This window comes from Haemaphysalis longicornis, unplaced genomic scaffold, assembly GCF_048455015.1.
Source record: "Haemaphysalis longicornis isolate Haplotype H1 unplaced genomic scaffold, Haemaphysalis longicornis Haplotype H1 scaffold_9, whole genome shotgun sequence".
Classification (NCBI taxonomy): Eukaryota; Metazoa; Arthropoda; class Arachnida; order Ixodida; family Ixodidae; genus Haemaphysalis; species Haemaphysalis longicornis.
Genome location: NW_027526460.1, coordinates 41,390,428 through 41,414,464, shown reverse-complemented (window position 1 = coordinate 41,414,464; position 24,037 = coordinate 41,390,428). Strand labels below are relative to the sequence as shown.

The window sequence follows — 24,037 nt, the reverse complement described above, 5'->3', positions numbered from 1 at the left end:
ACGAACAATCAGATCAGGAACAGCAGCGGGCTCGTGTCACGCCGCCCTTCTCTTGTTGCGAGCCGCGGTGGGCCGATTGACCGTCAACCCACAAATCGCCACCAGCCGGCACCTTCTCCCCGCGCCCACATCGTGACCACCCGCCCTCGCGTAAGCGCGAGCTCACGAAGGAGCTTTGACGCCGACTAATGCGCATGCGTTCCCGTTTGCCTCGCTTTCGGTAGGGCAGCGATTCGGCGACGTCTACTAACGCCGTTCGGGGACAACGGCGGGTCCACGACCCACTCTCCCTCTCTCCGCCATCGAAAGTCCCGGAAGACTTCGACTGCTTCCTGACGTTTCACCAGACGACGCTCCTTTGACACGGCAGCCCGCAACCGCGGCCCGCTCTTTAGATGCCGGGCCGCTGTGTGGGGGCGCGAGTTGCTTCTCCTAGATGGGAAGCATTGTGCAAGCCACACAACGGGGCGGAACGGGTATACACACAGTTCGCGCATAGTGCGTGCGCACAAGGCCCGGTCGTTGTCGCTCACTGCACGCCGCACACTCGCCACATGGCCCCCGCGAGTGCACGAGCCGCGATCCTCTCGGTTCCCGTTGGCCCAGATCGCCGGAGAGAAGTCGGCTGGTTTATGAGATGGCTTCGGAAAAAACGCACCGCCCGCACGCCCATGCACTGTCTCTGGATCAAGCGAAAAAAGCTCAGACTGCAGTCGTCTGGAACGCGTCAGGGCGCCAAAGTTCTGTTGCACTATTGCCTTTCAGTATCACGTTCGATGTTTCTTTAGCAGTCGTAAGCGCGCTTAAAAGGATTTCTTTATGCGCCAAGGAGATGTCATCGATGGTGCAGTTGCTGGTTTGCATCTGAGCCGCTGGATTGCGCTACGCTGCGCGATTTCGATATCCCCAGATGAATGCATTGAAGCCCAACAGATGGTCCACGAAGGGGTCGGTCGCTGCTACGTCAGCGTAACGCGAACATCGAGAACAGTGCAGCCCAAGCCGAACAGTAACAAGAAGTCCCGACAGATGGCGCGCCAGCAGTCCAATGGCGGGAAAATTGAATTCGGCAAACCTCCATTGCGTCTATAATTGGTGAAGCGGAGCAGGAGGAGAAGAGCGTAAGAGGTAACAGGGGAGTGAGGAGAGGCAGTTACGGAGCAGGGGCGCCAGACGACTATCTCCATACCACGACATTTGCAGACGGAATGGCGGAAACGCAGCGAAGCGAGCAGATACGCGGCCATTTTTGTTTTTTTCACGCAGCGCCATCTGTGAACGCAAACAGAAATTGTTACGAACAACCAACTTTTTGAACATGCGCGTGAAGTTCATTTCAAATAAAAGTAATTTACTAGAAAAAAAGAAAGTTTTAACAACCGTTTCAAAACGGCTACATGTACCACCTCGCATAACCGGCGCAGCGTCCGCTTTACAGCGAGTCCTAAACAAGAAGTGTCTCCGAGAGGCCCCCATAAACTTGGAGCCCCAACGTCGCCCCGTACTCCGCGCAGTTTCATCAGCACTGGCACAGTTGCCTGGACACCGCGTGGACCCAGAAGGGGTGAGGGACCTTGCGAGCCATATATCAGCAGCCAGCTGCAGCATCTCAAGGTCGTCCACCCTTCCTCCTGCTTTGCCCAACCCGTCCCTCCTCCCTGCACCTCTCGCTCTCTTACCTGCCCGCTATTAGAGGAGCGAAACAAAACCAGCGCTCCCCGATCTCGAGCGCGTAGAGAGGGGAGGGGGCCTGCTACTGCTACCGTTCGGGTCGCCTCGACCGGCAGCCAAGCAGTGGAAAGCGCGAAAGTCGCTAATGAGAAATTAAAGCCCCAGCGCTGCGACACTGCCCCGCCCTTGGATAGATTTCGTCGGCCGCGCGAGGCGAGAGCTGGTCGGCTCCGATGCAGGCTTTCCACGGCGGTGGCGGTGGCGGCAGCAAGCAGGCCGTCCGGTCGCTCGCTGCCGGACGCTCGGCAGCCGGTTTTAATGAAGTTCCCACGAATTACACGGCTGCCGCGCCGAGCTGCTGCGGACGGCCGACGTTTCTTGCTGGGGAAGGCGCTTGGGAAGGACGGACGGAGGCACGTACGTCTCGGCAGTGTCGAGTTTCCCCTACAGATACGTATCTACGTGTGTGTGTGCGCACGCTCGCACGCGCCGAAGTCTCATAGCAAACGGCAGTGTAAATTAAATCATACCAGTCTATCGCGTGAAAAAGGGAATGTTGGATGGGAACCATTAGAAGAACGTAGGAGGACTCTGTGTAGAAGTTATTTCATAATGTATTTAATTCCAGGACTAGCATTGAGCGATAAAAATACATATTTAGGCCGGATTACGCCTCTTTAAGTCTGGATCATGTGATTAGGGTAAGAGAAATTAAATGCAATACAGATGTGCAAAGAAAGATTTTTTTTATCCCCAGGACCATTTGAACTGGAATCGGCTACGTCGTGATAGCGCCACGGTTATGTCTAACGATGCATTTATTTCCTTGTTATAACATTTTTGATGAAACGTTGAAGTTGGGTGCTCAGGTAGTGCATGTTGTTTCAGCTTATGATTATGCATTAATTGTGAAATGGCTTGTATTGATTATTCTATATTACTCCTTTACTCCCCCCCCCCCCGCCCCACACACACACCGTAATGCCACATGGCGCTGTGTGTACTGTAATAAACAAATAAATAAATAAATATAAAAAAGCAACTGCGTGTATACATTTACCAGAATTTAGTAGAGGTACCGCAGATTTAGAGGCTTACCAATTGAAAAGGCCATCGAATAGACGTGTAAACAACGATAAATTTGGAAGTACCCTCTGTGGCACCAAGATAACGTGAATGAAAACGATATACTGATGACGAGTCATCACTTGCCAAGCTTCAGCTGTCAACGACTACAACGGGTCCGGACGAGAGAAGATTTCGTGTAAGATGCAACTGGCTTCCATAGCATGAGAGTGACACTTTAATTGGTCTCTTGGTTTTTATCTGGTGACGTCAAAAAAGCGATATAAGATCAGCCAGCTAGTCGAATGGTAGGAACAAAAAACTACGTAGTATGTCTGTATTCCCGCCATTGCCCAGCTCCATTTCCTTGTTTATTTTTATTTCGCTATTTATTGATTATTCATCAGGGCGAGTTCTACGCAGAGAAACTGTTCAGCGTACGGAAAATTGCACAGCTTACGTCACACAACAACGTCAAAATACTGAGCAAGTAGGTAAAGCACACCATCGTCTGGCATGTTCCAGAACGTGATAGAGCACTTGAAACTTCGCTGTACGGTGACCGTTTCGCTATTAGCAACTCTGCAGCTAACTGAAAAACGTTATTCACTTATGCCGAACATTTCGCCACAATCAGAAAGTAGTACTCCATCTCGCGCGAAGGACAGAACTGGATTTGATCGAAGAGCACCGCACGTACCTATAACCAGCGTTCTAAAGATAAGAGCAAGAAGGCGAGAACTCGAGCTGCACGTCGGCAAAGCTATAGGAACGAAAGGTTGACCCGCAGGCACGAGCTGGGCTCTCTACACAGTGCGCCCTTTCGCTCCCGGCCCGCGGAATCGGCCCCCACACGGCGAGCAGGGCGCCAGACGGACCCCGGAAGTGTCCTGGACGCCCGCGGTCCGCCGCGCGGCACCCAGGCCTCTTTGAAGCCGACGCGCGCGGCGCGGACCGAAGATTGCTCCCAATTTTCCCTGGCTGGCCGACCGGAAGGACAGGCGCATTCCGACCCCTGCGGCCGAATCTCGCTCGCGGATCCACCACGGCCGCCTTGGGACAAGGCACAATGCAACCGGAGGCGCATCCTCTGTCCCATGCGCCTACGCGTGAGGGCACTGTTGGGTGGGTGACGTGGCGCCGCCTATCACGTGACCGCGCATCCTCGTGTGACGTCACTTAGGCAAATTACGCGCCAGCTCTGTCCTAAGTGATTGGCGCTGCCTGCGTGACGAATGGAATCCGCGTTCTGGCCGGCTGTTGCGCCATCTGTAAGCGCCAATTGCGCGTATGTATATACGCGGACGTGAGACGGTTGGCGGGTCATTACTGAAATTATAGCGCCGCGCAGAGGGGTGCGCCATGTCGGGCGGAGTGCGCACGGTCTCGAGACGTCTCAATTCCTGGTGCGACCTCAGTGGGAATCGTTTATGTGTCACGCCGGCGCGAAGAAATAAGTGCAATGGCCGCCGCACGCGTGGTCTGCCGAGAACGGAGACGTGCGAAACCCTTTGATCTCTCGCGAGCGGTGTACGCGCGCGGCTGCGTGCGGTTTGTAACCCAACCCTTTTTCCGCACGATTAGCAGAGGCGTTCCATTCCTCCCACTGCACTTGTGTATCTGTAATGGCGCCATTTTTCACGCGCTTAGAGAGCAGTGCCGCGGCGCGGCCTATTAGGCAGCAGCGCGTGCGCACTGCGACCCACCGAACGCGCTTCTTTGGGCAGTTCTGAAGACAAATGAAGGGCCAAAATACCGGGTGCCGTCGGAAGGGAACCCGGCATTCGTAATGACTCTTTTCCGCGAAAATTAAGAGATGCGCTATCTTGCGCACTCAGACGCCAAGGCACATTGGAATCGTTCGCCAAGGCAACAAAGGCACTTAATATAGCACGGCACTGCGCATGTGTAGCGACACCTCAGCCGGAAGTGCAGTGCCGGAAAATCTGCATTGCAAAGTTCAGGCTGCGTTCCACCGTGCAGGGGTTCGTCTTTATCGGCCTTGAGGGTCATTACGGATCTATCGCGGGGCGTATACCCTCGCTTTGCTCCTCGGGTTGCATATCGTTGCACCGCTTACACACTAAACTTTTTAACACCCTTAAAGGTGCTAAAAGGGTGCACTCAACATTTTGCACCCTTTTTGCACCTTTTAAGGACTAAAACATTGCTCCGGCACCCAATCATGAGGGTGCCACATATTAAGGGGTGTAAATCTTAACATTTTTACACCCTTTAAGGTGCAAGGAGGGTGTACTGAACATTTTGCACCCTTTTTGCACCTTTCAAGCACCCAAATATTGCTCGGGCACCCCACCTCGAGGGTGCCAAAATTCAGGGGTGTAATCAACAGTTTCATAGGGTGCTACGACCGTTAAAGGGGTGCTAAACAGTATTTCTTCTCGATTGGGGTGTTACCACGGCACCTTATCGTTAGGGTGCCTAAAAGAACGGTGTGTGAATACAAGCATGCAAAATTGCACAAAAATAGGCTGAATGTTTAAACCGCACATTGCACTATTTCACCGCCCGTTGAGAGAATAAATATGAACTCTCCACATAGACCAGGGGAAAGGCTCTAAAATTGCTGTTCGTAAATTGAACAAAACGTGCTGAATGTTTAAATTCCACTCTGCACTAATCTACGGCTTCGAGTGTATCACAAGGTTCGTTTCGATGTCTGGGTGCACGGGAAGGAAAGGCTACAAAATGCCTCTTGTAGTCCTATAAATAAAACTTTTACGCGAGGCATCGGTGTCCTCAACGAAATCGAATTTACCTAAGAATTTGTTCCCATATTATTATGCCCTGGGCAAAAATTCCAACAAGACTTTCTTGTTGGGCTCACAGCACGCCTGTGGGGCCAATACGAAGTTCTGTCGGCACTCTATCGTTCCAATAGCCTAGTCTTCCAACAGGGAGTTTAACCTTGATGGCGTTTGTGGGGCCAATAAGAAGCTCTGTCGGCACTCTATCGTCCCAACAGCGTAGTCTTGCAACAGGGAGTTTAACCGTGATGGCGTTTACCGGCTCGCCAACACGATAAGTCAATGCCAACAGACGCCTCGTTCGTAATCAGCGGCGCGAGCGCGCCATCAGACAGAACCGACAGACGCCCTGAAGGTGGTTTTTAGGGCCTAAACAGCAGCGTCTATGTCTGGCATAGACGCTAGACGTCAACGTTTGTGTTCTGAATTTTCCCTTCAGTAAGTAACAGTCAGACGGACGATAACATAACTATGTGAAGATATGCTTTGGCTCATACCACGGCAAGCGCAATCGTTTGTGGCTGCAGCCTCGGTTGCTCTTCGTCCACAACAAACTGAATCGGCTGTACAGCTTTCTTCGAGGGCGTGTATGCAGGGGTTCTATCTTCCTTTTTTGCGCAGGCCGACGGGGGCGGTTGTGTAAAATCATTTTCGCTCGTCGCTGCCGTAGGGTTGCCACCTTCCTGGTTTTGGACCGGCCCGACCGGTTTTTTAAACAGCGGGCCGGTTGCCGGTCCATATCTAAAACCAGCCGTCATCAGCCGGTTTTTGGCTTTTGTGCCGTGATTATGCCCGTTTTGGCGTTTTATAAGCGTCAATTCAACAACTAAGACGATAAATACGTGTCGACAAGCATAGGCGTGCGCACAGGGGGGCAGGGGGGGCGGCCGCCCCCCCTAATCATCTGAAGGGGGCGCCAAATTTGCCCCATGCCTTGCCGATGTAACACACGAAAGTAAAATTTCTGCTCAGAAATATTTTGTGTGTTGCAATTCCATTACATTGAAATAAAAATTTTATAACCATCCCTCTTTGCACTGCGTTCGCACCGCAAGGCCTTCAGTGAGAAGAGGTCGGGAGTTGCTCTGGGGGGGGGGGGGGGGGGGGTGGGGGGGGGGGCGCAGCGGTAAGACTTTGCCCCCCCAAATTGAGAACTCTGCGCACGCCTATGTTGACAAGCTGCGCAAAGACACGCGAACAGAGAAAATACGCGGGCGAGCGCGCTGCCTCAGATGGAGGGGGACCTAAGGGAAGCACAGAATAACGAAATTCTACCGCCGCGGTCAGCAATTGCGGTTACTTTTCAGTGAAGCACATGCAGAGCGATTAACCAAGCTCTCAATCACTTTCAGTACAAACGTTATGTTGATTTCTCTCTAAGAAAACACTACAATAAATGGCACTGCATGTTAAAAAACATGGCGTCTTTTTTCAACACAATCCCCCCTCCTCCCCCTCCCTCCCCCGGAAGGCCCGTTTTTTTTTTTTTCGGGGAAAGGTTGTAACCCTACGCTGCTGTTCTGCCTACCTGCTTGCTGTACCTATTACGTCGCCGCCACCGCAAATCCCCACTTGTTAGAAACTCAGAGGTTTTCGCACTGTTAGCAGTCGTTTTACACGATGGGTTTGATGCGCCTGACATGCCAGGAGTGACATCGCTTGTAGTATTAGAGCGACGTTGGTTGTCTGCAAGACGGTGCCGGTCAAACAAGCGTTATCAACGCCATAATTCTAACGGCACATTCCATTTAATTCGTGGCTGCCGTGGCTTGCGCAGAAAAGGTCGGGTTGACTGCGATAGCTTTTCTTGAGTCAAATAATGGAGCTTTGGCTCAATCGCTTGCAGCGCTAGCAATGCGGCCTCGTCTGCAAGACCGGTGCGTGAGAAACAAGCGTTAGGACAGCCAGAATTTCAAAAATGCAGCATAAACTAGACCATCGTTAAAGGAGGCGATATTCGTTGACAACTTACGTAAGTATAGAGTTGTTTTAGGCGCCTCGAACGCCGCCCGCCGACATAGCTGTTTGTTAACGCGCCCGTTTACTGTTTTGTAGGTCAATGGTTCGATTCCTCGTCGAACGTGTTTTTTTTTTTTTTTTTTTTTTTACGTGAGGGTTTCATTAGCTCTTTTTTTAACGACCAGAGAGAGAGAGAGATGAAACTTTATTAGGCAGCTCAAGTCCGAGCCGCGGAGTTATCAGTCCACGGAGGAAGGGGGTGTTCCACGGTCCTCCGACGGTGGTGGGCTTGGTAAGCACCTGTTCCTTGCTTTCTATCACGCCGACATTTACCGCCCTCTTCCTAAACCCAAAGTAGCTCGTTTTCTCGCACGTTCTCTCTTGAGAAGCCCGCCGTGAAAACAAAACCAAAACAAACGTCAAACCTCTTTACAATATCAATATATATGTCAATTACTTTATGTGTAGTCACTTTTTGTGTTTAAAAACCTTAAATTTAAGTTATAAACACATTTCAGACTTTGAAAGCAGAAAGATAATTACCAACATTACAGTAGTAACACAATTTTCGTCAAACATGGAGGTGCTGCATTTGAAGTCTGGCAACTATCTCTCACTTTTGTGTGTGTTTTTTCATGGCGTTTTGTGCCGAGTGGTTGGTGGCGTGATTTAATCTGTTTTATCTATTTCAAGCTTAAATCATAGTTATAGAAGCTTTATGGGTGATGTCTACCCTTCTAACCTACGCGTGTGTTGAACATGGGGACCCCGGAAGAACGATCATCGCCGGATAAAATACTGCGCGTCAAAAGTGGATGACATTGCATCAGAACAAAGCGTGTTCGTGTGTCCGCGAGATGAAGACGACAGTGAAGGAGAATTTTACGTTGGAAACATCGTTTTTGCTCGGGTAAGTACGCATTTTTTATTATTCTGTATTTGGTTGGAACGAGTTCTGGTGTTTATGGGTCAGTAATTCGCTAGACCCCCATCTCGTTTGCTCTGAGAGCCTACGTGAGTTAGTATACTTGTTTGGCGCCCAGTCCACCGTTTCCGCAGAAGTCAGCATCAATTTACGCTGAAGCTAGACCTTGGCTACGATGCTCGCGCTATGGTACACGGCTGCTAATAATTTCACATCACGCAAGGCTCTTTAACACCGGGGCGTTTGTTTATGTGTCTCTCAAACAGTCCCTTTGCGGTTGCAGATCGCAGTCGCAATTTCGCGTGAGTGGCACAACGCTGTGATTAGTCCTCCCTCGTGAATACCCGCGGTATACCAAGAAATAACATGAACAGGAGGTTCCCTGGAAGTGCATGTGAAAACGCGTACACGTGATTCCATGGCTGGCGTCTCGTAGGTGTTGTGAAATCTCTCTCCCCCCCCCCCCCCCACGAATTCCGTGCAGTGCGCTTCGCAGCTATTGCGCTCGCGAGACCGGCGACCGTACGCCTCGCGGTCTTCGGGCCGCGATATGTGTGCTGTTCTCGTGAAGCTCGACAACAGCGAAATTGCCGTACTCGTTCGCCAACGCGCCCCGACAGCGTACGCGTCGACCGGGTGCTGACGGAGTTGCGCTGGAAGAAAAGCAGGCAAGAGATGAGGGCGCACGAGGTGTAGTTAAACATGAGAATTTACAAAGTGCAAGGTGGAGAAAATAGTATGCAAGGGCCGGAAACGGTGAGAGAGTTCGGGCCGCGCGCCAGCGAGCGAGTGCGGTAATTTACGTTGCCGAGTTTCACGAGTCCGGCACGAATATGACGACGCCCGTCTGAGAGTTCATAGAGGTATAGAATTCACATACGTGCAAATTGAAGGTGAAATGCGCGCATGTGGCTTCGCAGGGAGTTAGCATAGTCTCGGGGTAGTGGGGGAGATTTCACAACGCCTACGAGGCGCCTGCCGATTCTGTCAGAGTAGCTCTCGGGAAGTCTGGGGCTTGATATTAGAGGCATATGTATTGTTTAAATTAGTGCAGAAAATTGAGCCAATTCGCAAGTTCTCATTTTCGCAAAACCGCAGGCCATACAGAGACTAACAAGAAAGCTGTAGGCACTCACTCAACTCGATTTATATTGGAGAATTGAACGTGCAGATACAAGTCAGACATTGAAATGGAGGAGCCTCAACTATCACACACCAGTTCCGATTGAAAGCAAGGGATACAGATGAGCTGCTAGCATGCGTTCCATGCAAATTAGCTCAGTAGCTAGCTTTGCATATATCATGCATACCCCACTCACAGTACCTGCGGGTCTATATAAATACATTCTTACTGTGACCTAAATTTCACTTGGGGTGTTCCGGGAATGTTCTTATTAGTGCCTTGGAGGTTACTGTCTTTAAACGATTAAAAATCTACTTGATGTAAGCATTCGTGCTTTGTGTGTGCTCTTGTATTTCAACAAGTGTCAGCACACTCACAGATTATGCACCTGCAGGTGCTGCTGCTGGCTGTCCTGGGTCAGCTGCCTTCCAGTCCAGTTTCAAAGGCTTTGCCAGGGCCTCCCTTGGCCAACCGACACTGCACCTGCTGTACCGAAGTACTGCCTGGCCTTTCGTTGGTGCTCCGTACGCTTTGCCGCCAGGAATGGTCATTCATCCATCATCTGGCCGCTTGGACCACCCGTTCAGAAGTCAGCGCATTTGCTCGACACGTCGGTCCAGGCACTGCTGCCATATCGGTGCACCCACCGATTATGTATTTTCAGGTTAGTTATTGCATGTTGTGGAACTTGCCATGATGTCTACCTGTTAGCAGTGCTGTGGCCTCTGATTATTTGAAACATTTTCATGAAGCAGTGCTGTGCGTATGGAGCGTGTCATTGCTTAGCAGAGATATTGAAGAGAATCTGGGGCTGACGACTAAAGGGCAAGAAGAGAAATTGAACTGACTTTGAAGCAAGTATTCATATGTAATCAAGCCAAGCAAACATTTAGGATCTTTCGATATGGTTTTAAACTTGCAATACAAACTGGTCTACTTCAGATCATACTGGTAATAATCATACTATACCGAAAAGTACATCCCGCAGTCTGTAGAATTCTGACAGCGCTTTTTTCGCAGTCTCTCATGACAGGCACTAATCTCAATGGTTGGAAGATAGTCGAGGTAGCACCAGTCTTTAAATCAGGAGACGGTACTTCACCATTAAATTTCCCTAACAAGCACCATATGCAAGGTCAGGAAACATTTCATCCACTCTCAGGTCGCTAATTATTTATAAAATCACAATATCACATTCGAGTATCACCACGGTTTTCACAAGGGTTACTTGAGAAACACAACTTTCAGGATTTGTTCACGATCTACATTGATCCATTGACACAGGCTTACAAACTGCGGTAGTTTTTCTCGATTTTTCTAAAGCATTCAATCGCATTGCATACCACAGACTACTTCTCAAACTTAACCCTAATGTCCTCACTTGAGCAAAAGATTTTCATTCTTCTCAAATGCAGTTTACTTCTAATAACTATATACTTCTTTTGCTCGTGCCACTTTGTTGTCCCCCCTGGCAGGTTGCTTGGTCTATCTTCCATGTTGCATATCCTCCCATGTAGGTCTATTTGCAGATGATGTTGTAATTTATCACACAATTTCTTTCAAATTCTACCGTCAATGCTTTCAATCTGATCTTAACACAATTAACTCCTGGTGCTGCAAATGGCTAATGTCGCTTATCTCTAAAACAAAGTGCATGACTTTAACGGTGGCAAGTCTCGGATTGTAAATACTTACTTCATTAACAACAGCCTGATTACCTCTTGAGACGAAGGTGTTTTGGTAGGCCGGTAGGGGAGGGGGGATTGCATGGTGGATTTCAAAAGGTACATCGATTGGGAAAATAAGACGTGTGATTAATATTTTCATTTGCACTCCAAAACTCACTTTATTTCATATGTTTAACCCACTGCCGTGGCTAGGGTGGTGTGCTGTGGAAGCGAATGTCGGTTAGATACCGCTTGGTGTAGCCGCTTTTCAGATGGAGGCAACACGTAAAGACGCCCGTGTTTGGAGATTTCGATGCGCACAAAAATACCCAGATGGTCAAAATTAATGCGAAGCCTTCCCCTACAGTGCTCCCCATATCCCAAGTGTAGCTTTAGCGTGTTAAACCACCGTTTTTTTTTTTCATGTTTTTGGTATAGTACCAGCTGCTGTAGCAGGTGCAACTTAAAGGTAAAATTATACATAATGTTTCCAAGAGCTAAATATAAAGGCCATATTGAAGTGCGTTTATGGGTCTATCTCATAGCAGTAGTGAAAGGTTATATACTCTGGTGCAGGTTAAGAACGCCAATGGCTCATGTGGTGTAGTCCAGTGTTTGACGGAATGCCGTGTAGGCAGGTAAAAGCATTATTGCAGTGATGAAACGTAGGTCACTGACCAAGTCAAGAAAGCCATTTAACGGTTTTTTGCTTGTTCCCGGTGAGCATGTGTCGTGGAAAACGAAGCTATATATTGGGCATTACGCGGCGCAATGAGTTTGCATAGATATGGTGCAGATTGCCATCCATTATGTTGATAATGTTGGGCGTCGTCTGAACAATGAGGGACTCGAGCAGTAATCGAGAAGATAGATTGCACTCAGTTGTCAGTAATTTTGTCTTGTTCCAGTCGACCACGTGTCCCGTCCTCTCACGGTGCTCTGCCAGTGGACTTGTTTTTGCATGGCCCTTGTTCACTTCGTTCCAGTGCTGCATTAATCTTCTGTGCAGATTGCCCGTTTCGCCAATGTACACTGATTTGCATTCAGCGCATGGAATCTAATAAACAATACCCGGAAGCTTGGAGCGTGAGAGGGGGTCTCTCACGCTGACAATGTCAGAACGCAGCTTGCTAGTGGGCACATGCACAATGTATGCACTGCGTGTCTTGAAAATGTGTGCGAGAGTTTCACCGATGTGTGGGACGTAGGTAATTGCTGCACGTTTTGATGCAGTCGTTGTCCTGAATATAATGCCTAAAGCATTATATTCAGAAAGAAGCGAAGAGGGCGACTAGCAAGAATCCACATTGACATTAGCAGGCAGAAGCGTCCACAAGGCCTGTGTCAAAACGTGCTGCAATTCTCGTCCTACACATCAATCAAACTTTCGCACGCATTTTCAAGAAACACATTGTGCACATCGTGCAGGTGCCCACTAGCAAGCTATGTTCTGACATAGTCAGCGTGAAAGACCCCCTCTCACGCTTCAAGCTTCCAGGTGTTGTTTATGTTTTGAACAAAAAAAGTGCCATTTAAACGTGACACCTCCTTCCTTGCCGATTTCTGATGCCTGATTGTTCAGTTTGTGGGGATACGTTTAGCAGATTGCTCACATGTCTAACCTGTATTTGTGCTTGAGCAGTCAAACGCTGATGTTAGCAGTGAAGTAGGTGAAAATTGTAGTTTGATTGTAGTTGTGTGCAGATTACCTACATTGTATTAATTCGTAGAAAAGCAAAATTGAGGTAACACTGCTAACTGTTCCGCATTGCAGCATTTTATTATGCGAACGTTAAGGAGTTCAGCTGCTTGTTAAAGGTGAAATAAACAGTGGTACAAAAAGAAGAGCATCTACTAAACAGAAATATCTTCACAATCGCAGGATGCCAACGTACCAACTTGTGTCCTGCATCGTTTCTGCTGGCTGGAGCGGTTCATGGAGCATTTTCCAGCTTCTCAAAGTTTGTGGTCAAGCGCTCCTCCAAGTGAAAGATGCCGCAGAGGGATCTTTTGTTTTAATGCCACAATTTCACGTGCTCAGCAGCAAATTTACTCGTAAGGCTTTTTAAATATTCATCACCCAAGAGGGCATGTTACCTTCGTCTTCGGTGGAATGTGTCTGCACTCAGGTTATTTGTGACAGAAACAAGTGGACCACGTCATGAGAGTCATTGAGGCCTTGTTGATTGTGCATGCTTCTGAAATGACATTTTCATTAAGCTGAATACTTTCCACATATTACGAATTGTGAACAAATTATGGTAAAAGCCATGATTAGTTGTACTACACTGCAGGAAGGAAATGCCAACATACGTTTTAAGCGCCCCTGATATTTCAGATCGTTGGCTGGTGAGCAATAAAACAAAACTGAAATTTTTTTAAAGTAAAATCAAATATTCGTTGTCACCAGTGCATGACCATAGTAAAAGCTATCTAGTCACCAAATTTAGAATTAGACACGAAATGCCAAGAAAAATAGGGAAATAAACTAGACAGTTGGCTACAATAAACCAATTCGTAAAATTCCTCAATGTCTATCAAGTGATGATTCAGGCGGGTTAGTTAAGATGTCAGTGGGTTTACACACCCAACTTGCAGGGAAGCACATGAGCTCCCAATATTAACATGTTTTTAGTGAAGACCGTCTTCCTTCATTAAGCTGCTTTGCACATTGATGCCAGTCTGATAAATGTCCTGAATTTTTGTTATGATCAATCTTTGTATGGGAACCATATATTTTTATATGATGTCGCTGTGTATTTCTGAAACTGTATCTAGTCACTAATTCCAATTTGTCGTGGTCAGGTTTTTTCAACTAATTCGTAGCTTTTTTAACAATTATGGTATATTTTGTGTGCCTAAAGGAATGCCTCATTGCATGTTTAGCCTATGTAGTGTTGAAAGCGGACATTTTGCTTCAAAGTGGAATGTCGGGCTAGCAACAAGGTACTTCGCGTGCTGCTCACGTTCATTCATGCCATTATTTTTTATATTATCATTTAAAATTAAAAGCCAACCAATTTGCTGTCGTTTTAATTTTGTCACCTACTTTATACTTTCTTTTTTTTTTTCAACTTTGTGTAAGGATTGACTATCCATATTTTTATGATACCAAGGCGTTGGACTGGGCTAGCTGGTACATGTTTGAATGGATGAAAAACCATAGGAAAACCCAGGACACAGAAGAGAACGACGGGACAAACTTGTGCCGTCATTCTGTTTTAACTGTTTCCTGCGTTTACCACTGGTTTTTTATGCATTCAAACATTTTTTATGAGTTTGTTGAACAGTGATTAGTTTAGGTGTGTTCAAACAATTGTTGGCTGCGAAGGCTCCCTGTAGCATTTGTATAAGTGCTCTCTGCTTTTTTTTTTTTTTTTTTTTTGAGCCAATACCCCACCACCAGTCTTCATGAGGTGGTCTTTTGTAGAAATAAGTTGAAATAAATATTTGTTTGCATTGCTTTACATGTTTTGAAAGAATTTCTTGTTCATTCTTGTTTCATTTAACCCCGTTTCAGAATCCTGCTTAAGGCATTTCCTCTGTTATTTTTTTTCAGAACCAGGAAGGGTGCTCATCCTCGGTTCTTGCTGAAGCAGCAGTATCCATACTTCACACGTGAGCTCTGAACACACAGTAATTATGGTATGAAACATTCTACCAGTATAAGCCTGCTTTGTAGACGTCATTGTAGATGTCAAAGCTCTTGACAGTGTAGTCTAATGTCTGGTGTAACGGGCAATGTCTACAACTTGTAAAAATTAATTTTGTGGCTATAATGTTTGTGAATATTTTAAAATGCACGTCAACTACTATTTAGAATCGCTGTCTAAATTGGCAGCCATTTTCCTGGTGGATACAGAAAATGAAAAAGCGCATGTGTAGAGATTTCAGTGCACCTTAAATGTCCCAAATTTGCTAAAGCTAATCCAAAGCCCTCCTTGTGGTGCACTTCATATCCCATGTACAGTTTTGCGTAAAAACAGCTAAAAATTTATGATCAATTTAAACTTATTTTAATGTTTTTAAATGCAAATATTCTCAGTTTAAGCTGCCATATTTAGAGTAAAATATTTTGTAACAATTATATAGCTACCAAAGGTTTACAGAAAAGCTTTTTGCTTTTGGTTGTGCACCTTCTTATCAAAAGAAAAATGTTGTTAAGAAAGGCAGAAGAAACCCAACTATGGAAATTAGCAAACCCTAAAGCTGCGGATAGAATGAATGTTTTGTAGAGAATCTTTTGCTGATTTCAGTTCTAGTCAACTCTAAAAAAGTCTATCGACGTAGAATGCTTACCGTGAGGCACCTCGTAATACTAGCCAAAACTAATGGGCCCTGGCTGTTGGCTTTTCATTTGCAACAGTGACAAATGACCCCACATCCACCGGCAGGGACATAATGCAAGGCACCATGTACAAGCTAGCCTCATGATAAAATGTTTTCTGAACAATGGCATTACATTTCAACCATGGGCTTCACCAGGGAACTTGTATGCATTGTTCTGTGATGTTTGCAGTTCTTGTTATTGCTATGTGGGGTCATTTAGTCTAAAGGTATGTTTATAAAACTCCAAATACCACCAAACCTTGCAAGTGCTGTACCATATGAATATTTTTCCGTAAAGCAAAAAGAATAATGCAAACGAAAATAAATGGCTTGGGTACCCAACTTTTATAAGTAGATTATGAGCCGCAGTACGAAGGGAACTATATTATGAGCCACATTACGGAGGAAACTATACATTTTGCATTTGGTCTTCCTTGATATTGAACCTTCCTGCTCAGCTCAAGAATAAGGCACTAAACATTGCAGGTAGCTACCTTGATTGGAAGTTTGATGCAATACTAAGAAGCCAAGGGTTTTAAGGTTCAAGGAAGTTTTGTGTGGTTGAAGTGTTGCACACCTAATTGCTTTCACTGCACAGCATGGTTAGGCTCTGCAGTGAATCTCGAAGGATGTGTACTGCAGTTCGGCAAAGTGAACATATAATTGGTTTTTTACGAAGTTTTGGGTAATCAACTAGCTCTAAAGTTATAACTGTACTGAGATGTGGCTCCTGACTTTTTAAATTGATGTTTTAACAATCGGTGACACAAGTTCAAGGAAATCATCAGCTGATGTTGAGCTTCAATGGAATGTCTCACAGAACCGAGCTTGGAAAGCACAAATGTTTCATACCATAATCGTGTGTGATATTGTGCAATATGTGGTCTCACACCTGCTGTACCTGTGAACCGAGGATGACGCACCCGTTTTGTACCCCCTTAGGTGGGTGCTTTTGCAGAAGATGCTCCTACAGATTGGGGTGCTAAGTAGCACCCTAGGATACTTTTAGGCGGAAAAGGGTGTTTATAAGGCACCCGTCTTCTGGGGTGCTTCACAGAGGGTGCTCCTGCGGCGACAAAATCCAAGCACCCTAAAGGGCGTAAAATATTCAGTTTTTAGGGTGCTCCTGCGGCGACAAGCTGAAGCACCCTTTTGGGCGTAAAATTTTTTAGTGTGTAGATAATCTTGCCCTACTCGCATATTCCTGCGCTCCAAACAGCAACACGTATGAAATAAGACGTGCGTCTCCCGTGCGCCGTCGGAACAAGCAACTTTGGGGCTTCTATTATTTGGAAAGGTTGCGCGGTTCATCGCCACAAGCTGTGGGGGCAAGGATCTGGCAATTAAGGCTTAAAAAGTACCAATCACCGTTCAACGTTCACCCGGAACAAAGCCGAGTAATTCACGGTCGTTGACCGACGAACAAAGCACTCGTTGAATTGTTAAATAAATATATATTTTGCGCGAGCGCCCCAACGGTATGTACGCGTTGTATTTCTTTCATGCGTTACCGTAGGGCAGTGCAAACTCGAAGGGCGACACGGACAATGGACTACGACGGCTGGAACCCACAGGTCATCGTGGGCGGCTCTCGCGTCGTAAGACTCGCATGCCATCGTGTGTCCACCTGCTCGCGGGCGCCATCGCTGGCGTACCTCCTGGGAGAGGAAGGGGGGGGGGGGGAACCGGCGAAAGCTAGCCGTCGTCTTCTCCGATCGCCCCTGGAGGAGCAACGGGGTTGTGCGGACCAAGAAGAGCGCAGCCTCGTCCGGGGCACAAAGGCGACGGCCGATCCGTGACGAATGAGCATCATCGCGCTCCGCACAACCGGAACGTCGGCACGTTGCGCCCAGCTCGACACAACGCACGCTCGGGGAAGGTCGCGGGCGCGTCGCCCTTTACCAGAACAGGCGCTCGACGCTTCTCTCCCGGCATAGCATCGCGTGGCAGCACGCGGATGCATCGAGGACGGACAGCGCCTTCAATGCACGACGCAGCCTCCGGGAAGCAGCCTTCCCGCGTCTGTCTTGCTCACTCGCACATCCGTTAACCTTTATCTTTAAAGTATACTACCTAATTGAAAACAGTGGGAGGGGTTGGTCTTTCTAACGGTAGTTAGGGGCGATGACAGTGGGGGACCTTTCTCATCTGGGAGGTGTTGGGAAAGGTCGCAGCGTAAAAGATCCAAACAAACAGGCATGTAGACAGAGCAGCGCCTTGGTGGCGTGCCGTGCCCCCACGACCATGCACGAGCACGGCGCCGCGCACTGTATCGCTGAGCGGAGGAGCAGCCTGCGTGCCAGAAGATGCGGGTCCGAGATTGGTTTAATGCCCTCCGAGAGCTGTTCAGCTTGCCCTTTGGGGCTGCGCGCCCGCCCGCCACAGGGGCCCGGTTGGAGACCGAAGACAGAACCTGTACAGTCCGAGCGGTGATCCGTCTGAGAGCGAAAGCTCAATTAGCGATCAAATTAGAGAGCGAGCTCTGCGTATAAGTCTCTATTAGACGGGTCTCTGGCCGCCGTAGGCTGACTCGCAAGCTTGTTTTCGTCGTAGTTGTTGTTCCGAATCAAAAGACATAGTTTCGGTTTTATATTTGTTAAAGGGGCAATGCTTGCGACGTTGAATACGGTTTTGAAAGTCGCATTTCACTACCAAGGCGACAAGAGCATGCTAAACAGCGAATTGCTAGAACCGCAACCTGCTGCCGCGACGCAGTTGGTCGTGTATTTGATTCCCAGGTGCGAGGGCATGGATGGTAGTATGCAGTCGTAGCACGAATTTTTCTTGATTTTTTTATTTACGTCAGCAAACTTTGCCATGGTTTTCTTTACTCCAAACAAAGACAGATAGAGAGCGAACAATATAGTAATTGCATCGAACCTACCGCCGCGAAAACGCTCGGATAAGTGTCTGTCTAAAAACGATTCCTCATAGGACAACGCTAAGCTTTTACATTACCAACGAAAATCGGGTACTGATAAGGAAAACTTCAGCGCACACTGTCCGGACCGCTTTGTGCCCACTGGCCATCCGGCAGAGGAGCGAACGAGCGCCCGCCTGCGTTCAACAAAGCGACGACGGCTGCTGCAGCACAAGACCAGTCCTGCCCTTCCGTTCAATGGTTGACCTGCGCGGCCGGAGCGGTTCGAAAAGTGAAAGCGGATTCCCGGGTGGCCGGCCAGCCCGAGCGGCGCGGCTCTACTGGCCCGTGCCGCGTCTGCCCGCCGCTGGGTTCAAGGGACGACCCGCCGGCCGGTCGGGTGCACGCTCGGAGTACGCGGCCGGGTTCACGTGGTCAGCCGCTCATTGCGCGCGCTCCGCCAGAAACAACGCAGCGCTCAGCTACGGCTCCGGACGCCGTGCACAAGCACGGCTAAGTTCGAGCTGACTTCATTCACACAACCGTTTTTCACCCCGTCACGTCACCGTCTTCCGTCATGGGCGACGGTTTCTCGGGTGATTTCTCGCCGAAAACGGTGCGACGGTGACGGGAAGCCGAGCTCTACGTTTCCGTTCCGCCAAAGCGACGGGACCACGCCCCGTGCTAAACCAGCCAATCAGAAAACAAATTGTTACGGCAAATTTTAGCGAAAAGTGAGCACACGTAACAATGTAAGCCATTTTCTTTACTTTTCAGATTAAGCACGCTCAATTCTAGGCTAACCTGATCACTAGGCAGACGACCCTGTACACTGACGGAGAGCTCCAGTAAGAAAGCTACTCCGTTTACGTCTCCGTCGCGGTTTCTTGACGTGACGGTTCTGTGAATGAGGGCTTACACTGCGAACATCAATCTATAGTTATAACGCAAGAAAATAGGGGGTGTGGGGACTTAAAATGACTTTTGGGGGACGTCAAGGTATGTCTCCCCAAATATGCGAGGTTTACAAATTAACAAAGCTGACACAGCAGCCGCTGACGACACTGGTAACGGCAGAATCAAAGGACACTCTTGACGTCGGCGCATCCAAGGCACTTTGCAAGCCTCTCGCCATCCCCGGATGGTCGACACCATGGAGGCTTCGAACTAGCCTCATATAAAGCGAAGGGACACCGGGGGACCGTTACGCAGCATCGCCTACTCACGGGGCAGAAAGAGAAAAAAAAGGACCAATAGGAAACGGACCAAAATCAAGTGAAGAAGAAAGGTAACGAGCACAGAGTAACCAGTGGAAGCGTGAAGTCGGCGCAGAGGAGGCCGCAGTCAAGTCGACACTTTCCGCAGACAAAGGCAGGGAAGAGAGAGAGAGAGAGAGTCGCAATGCTTGGCGCCTATCTGGCGACCGTCTCTGGTCGCCACAAGAAAGTGCACGCATTGTTCGCGCTCTCCGTTACGGCGCCGACAGGTGAGCGCAAACGGCGGCGATTTGAGCGCCTCTCAGCGCCGTATACCGTGAAGAAACAACGGGACCGCGCACTGAAGCGGCGAAGGGGACGACGCGCCGACAGAGCAACGACACGACCGACCGCCGGAGCCTGACCAGCCGTGAATGGGCGGTCAAGCGCGGCGCGTTGGCGGACCAGGGACCCCTGATACGAGACTGTGTGGGCTGATCAGTGATCAGAGTACTGTCTCAAGTTATTTCGTTTAGCTTCGTGGGGACGAGTCGTCGCGCTTTGTCGACACGCTTCGATCTTCAGTGTTTCCGCGTTCTACTACCGAAGCGAAAACGTGAGCGAAGACGTGCGTGACTGAGTGTACTGGACAAAAATATTTTGCCCCGAAGAAAATCCTCCAGCTGGTGTACTGAACTAGCTCAGAATCAGCGATTGTACTCGTAATCCCAATTCAACCACGATTCGCGTACATGTGTATGTGGCCGTATGTCAAGGAATCGTCAGTAATTCGTGCTCAGGAACGGGCAATTTCGAGGTTCGGCACAACCTGGTTTGTCTCGATGAACCGGTACTGTCGATGCACCGAATTCAGGTGCGCGCGTCTCACCGTTCACGCCATGGTTTCGGATTCGGGCATGGAGAACATTATTGTTCGACCCTTGACGACAGCCAGCCACTCGTGCGGCAAGGCTGGAAGAGGCAATTAACGCCAGGCCGGCGGGGAGGGCTTACCTGCGAAGATAAAAACAAACCAGAGAGAAAATATTAGTTTCTCACTAAGCCTTTAAACAGCTGGACTTTTTTTTTTTTCACCGAACAATTACGCCTAACAACACCTTTACTTCTTTTCATTCACCTGCACCGTACCTCTTTCTTTTTCAACAACGACCCCCCCCCCCCCCTTCCTGCTCCCCGACTTCACAAACTAAGGCAAAATGTAACACACCGACATATTTTAGGTTTATGCACTATTTTGGTGGCTGATGCAGATAATAAAATATAGTTTTACACCGATACCAATTCTCTTCAGACTGCAACAAAAATATTCCCAACACGGCCAGAAAGAAACAAGAGCAAATCGCCGCGCGTTAAGGAACAAGAAAAGCGACATATACGAATACGACAAAGACACAATGTAAAACTGTGACACCACACTGAAAATTCCTTGGAGGTAATTAAGTGATGCATTTTAGGGATTGAATAGTAACGTCCAACAAATCCTTTAATTACTTATCTTATCATTTTCCCCACTGCAAACTCGAGTCAAACGGATTGCGTGGTGACAAAGTGTAAATGGCGTCAGGTTCAACCGAAATGCTTCCAAGACGCGACCGAACTATAACGACGGTCCCATCACGTGACTGCAGAACTCAGTGACCCCTGATTCGCTCTGCTTCAAGAGTAACGCGAACAGGCGTCGAAGCGCGAAACGGGAACGCCAAAGCAAGCAACAAGGTGACGCATATGTCACGCGCTGAAGTTACGCACGCTAAAGTGCGTTGCCCTCGGCGTAATTCCGCGCGACCCCTTACAGGTCGCACATTGCGGTGTTCGACGGAATATGGCGCAACCGTTCACGTCAGTGCGCGCGTCAGTGTAGCGCCAAGGGAGGACAGAAAACACAAACACACAGACGATCAAAAAAAGAAAGAATATGGAAAAGAATCGCCGCATTCAATACCAAGAGGCGCTGACCGGCTTTACGGGGGCACGCGCTCCAGTCCGCTGCCGCGGCAAAACTCGTACATCGACACGGTTCGAACCCGTGAACTGTCAATGGGTTCTGAACGACGACACAGATCGACGCAGCCGGCCGCGAATGCGATGACGCGAGAAAGGGCACGACGGTGACCTTGGCCGCTGGACACGAGAAAACACTGCAGCCCCAGATCGGGACGACGCACGAAATGTAGGCCGAGTCAGGAAAGAAACGCAAATGCAACAAACAGTTAGTTGCGGCACACTCGATGGTCACAACTGTGTCATTGCGCCGGCAGCATTCAAAGGGGTTCGTCGGCGCGAAGTAACGAAGAAAGCACGCGCGCGCTTTTCAAGAGCGAGGACGAAGTTGCTCGAAAAAAAGTTCGGCTCTTCGCTTTTACGCATCGACAGAAAAGAGCAAAAGCTTTAAAGGCACAACCATGTCGGCGCTCTCCGTTTGAAGACGCTTTGAAAGGTGCGGACACGGCGAACACGAAGAAAATTTTGGAAGAGAAAAAAGGCTGCAGCGAGACCGAACGCACGCAGCGGTTTGGCGCTTTTGGGCTGAGAGAAGCGACATATCGGATCGTCTCGTTCAAGCAACACACACGCAGCATATACGTATACAGCATTTCCCTGCTACTAGCACTGGAGGCCTGAGTCTTGCGTAAAATTGTCGAGTACAAAGGAAAATAGTACGTTTGAGGCAAAACTCAAGTACATAACTGTTTTTTTCTTTCTACTGAAAATTGACGTTAGACTGGCAGATGCGAGAACAAATTAAAACCGCCGCATAAGTGTTCAAAGACTGCGCGGATAAGATGCGAGATAACTGGGCACAAGAAAAATAGGCTGCCGCAAGTATTTTTCCCACCATTTTTTGCCTAACCTGTGTTGTCCGAGCAGCTACTTTTCTGCCGTTCCTAGAACAACGCGCGACAACCTGCTGCCGCCTCTCGCAAACAGCTCTCGCCAAAGCCATCTCCCCTCTCTTCTTTCTTCTTGTAGTGATCGTCAGTAACTCTCGCGCGCCTCATTACAAACATCGGGGCGCGACAACACGTGCCCGTCACAAGACCCCTTCGCCGCCCTTGTTCTTGCTAGTGCTCACACGCTCACACGCACACACGCGCGCCACACCACAGGCAACCACTCGTATTATAACTCGTCGGCGCCTCTCCGCAGTGCTAGTACACCAGCGACGGCATGCACTGTGCCGCGCTGTGTGCGTGCGTGTTGATGGCCGCGGTACGATGTGACCTCGTTCGGTAGAGCGCCGTTCCTATGTGGCGCAGTGCGCTCTTTTCGCCTCCTGTGTTCCGCTGCGCGTTTGTTCTTTGTTCTCTCTGTGTGTCGTCGCCCGCGCTCCCTCTCTTTTCTCTCCGTTCATGTCGGCCCGTTGTTGGTGGTTTTTGTTCTGTCCACGGGTGCGCAGCGGTAGCGCGTTCGTTTGCCCGTACGGGACGGGCCGTGCACGCTGCCGTGTTCGGTGGCGCGTGACAGTGACACCCATACGGTACAGCCTCGCAGGGGGACGCTGGGGGCTTACGCGGCCGGTTACGCAGCTTGCGATAGGCTGTAATCATGAGGGTTTATAGCTATGTTGACGTCGATACCAGCTACAACCTTAGAAGTAATTACAATGCAGGTTTGCAAATTTAAGCAAATTAATCTCTCCGTAGTGCTAGGACTTGTCTTCTGGTTTGCCGGTTTAGGGAAGTCCTTCCGAATTGGAGGCCCGCCTCCAGGTTTTTTTGTAGCAGCATAAAACCCACCTTGCGGTAAAATCCGCGAGTATTCACAAAACCGTGTTCTAATTACATTTAAAGGTGGCTGAACTGCGGGCTGCTATGCCCGAGGACGCGGGTTCGAAGTTCGAACCCATGGCACGGCGACCATTCGCCTGGTGGCGGCGAAACACAAAATTGTCCGTGTGTTGAGGCTTCGGCGTACGTTTAAGATCACCAGGCTGGTCTAAACTAGTCCGTAGCCCACCAATACTTCGGAACGCCTCATAGCCCGAGTGCAGCTTCGGCGCGGAAAGCCCCAAATCTGAATTTTGCCAGTGCCGGTTAGAATACGTTTGTTCTTTTTGGGATATTAGGCAGTTCGCTTTAAGAGAAAAACATTACATGCAAAGCTCTACTGTGAAAAACGCGGTTATTATGGCGACAATAGCGTTAATAGCGGACGTTGTGAGGATGTAACCATTCACCCCTATAGCATCGTGCCTTTGGGTGGCCGCTCGGTTGAGTCAGTAGTACTTCGGTTTGAACTAAATGATCGCTACTTAAAAAAAATAAAGTACAGAAAAGTAGTTTATCCCATAAAGAAATCCGACGGCGGTGAAGACAGAAATGTCTTTTTTCCTCCTGTGGCTCCAACTCCGTCGTTTATTTTGTGTTTCCACGAATCTCCTCATCTACGTCCTTGATTTTTGGCGCTGTGAAAAGATTTTACCACACCACCCAAACCATGAGACTGGTTTTGC

The 24,037-nt window shown here is 48.7% G+C and overlaps 1 protein-coding gene and 1 long non-coding RNA gene across 4 annotated transcripts in view; one reads left to right on the top strand and one right to left on the bottom strand.

Moving 5' to 3' along the window:
* Positions 1-24,037, bottom strand: part of LOC144152189 (uncharacterized) — a 648,411-nt gene that overhangs the window by 87,005 nt on the left and 537,369 nt on the right. The window lies entirely within an intron of this gene.
* Positions 8,059-14,549, top strand: LOC144151798 (uncharacterized). Its single transcript, XR_013318973.1, has 3 exons — positions 8,059-8,373; positions 9,906-10,175; positions 13,061-14,549. It is a non-coding gene; the product is annotated as an uncharacterized LOC144151798 (long non-coding RNA).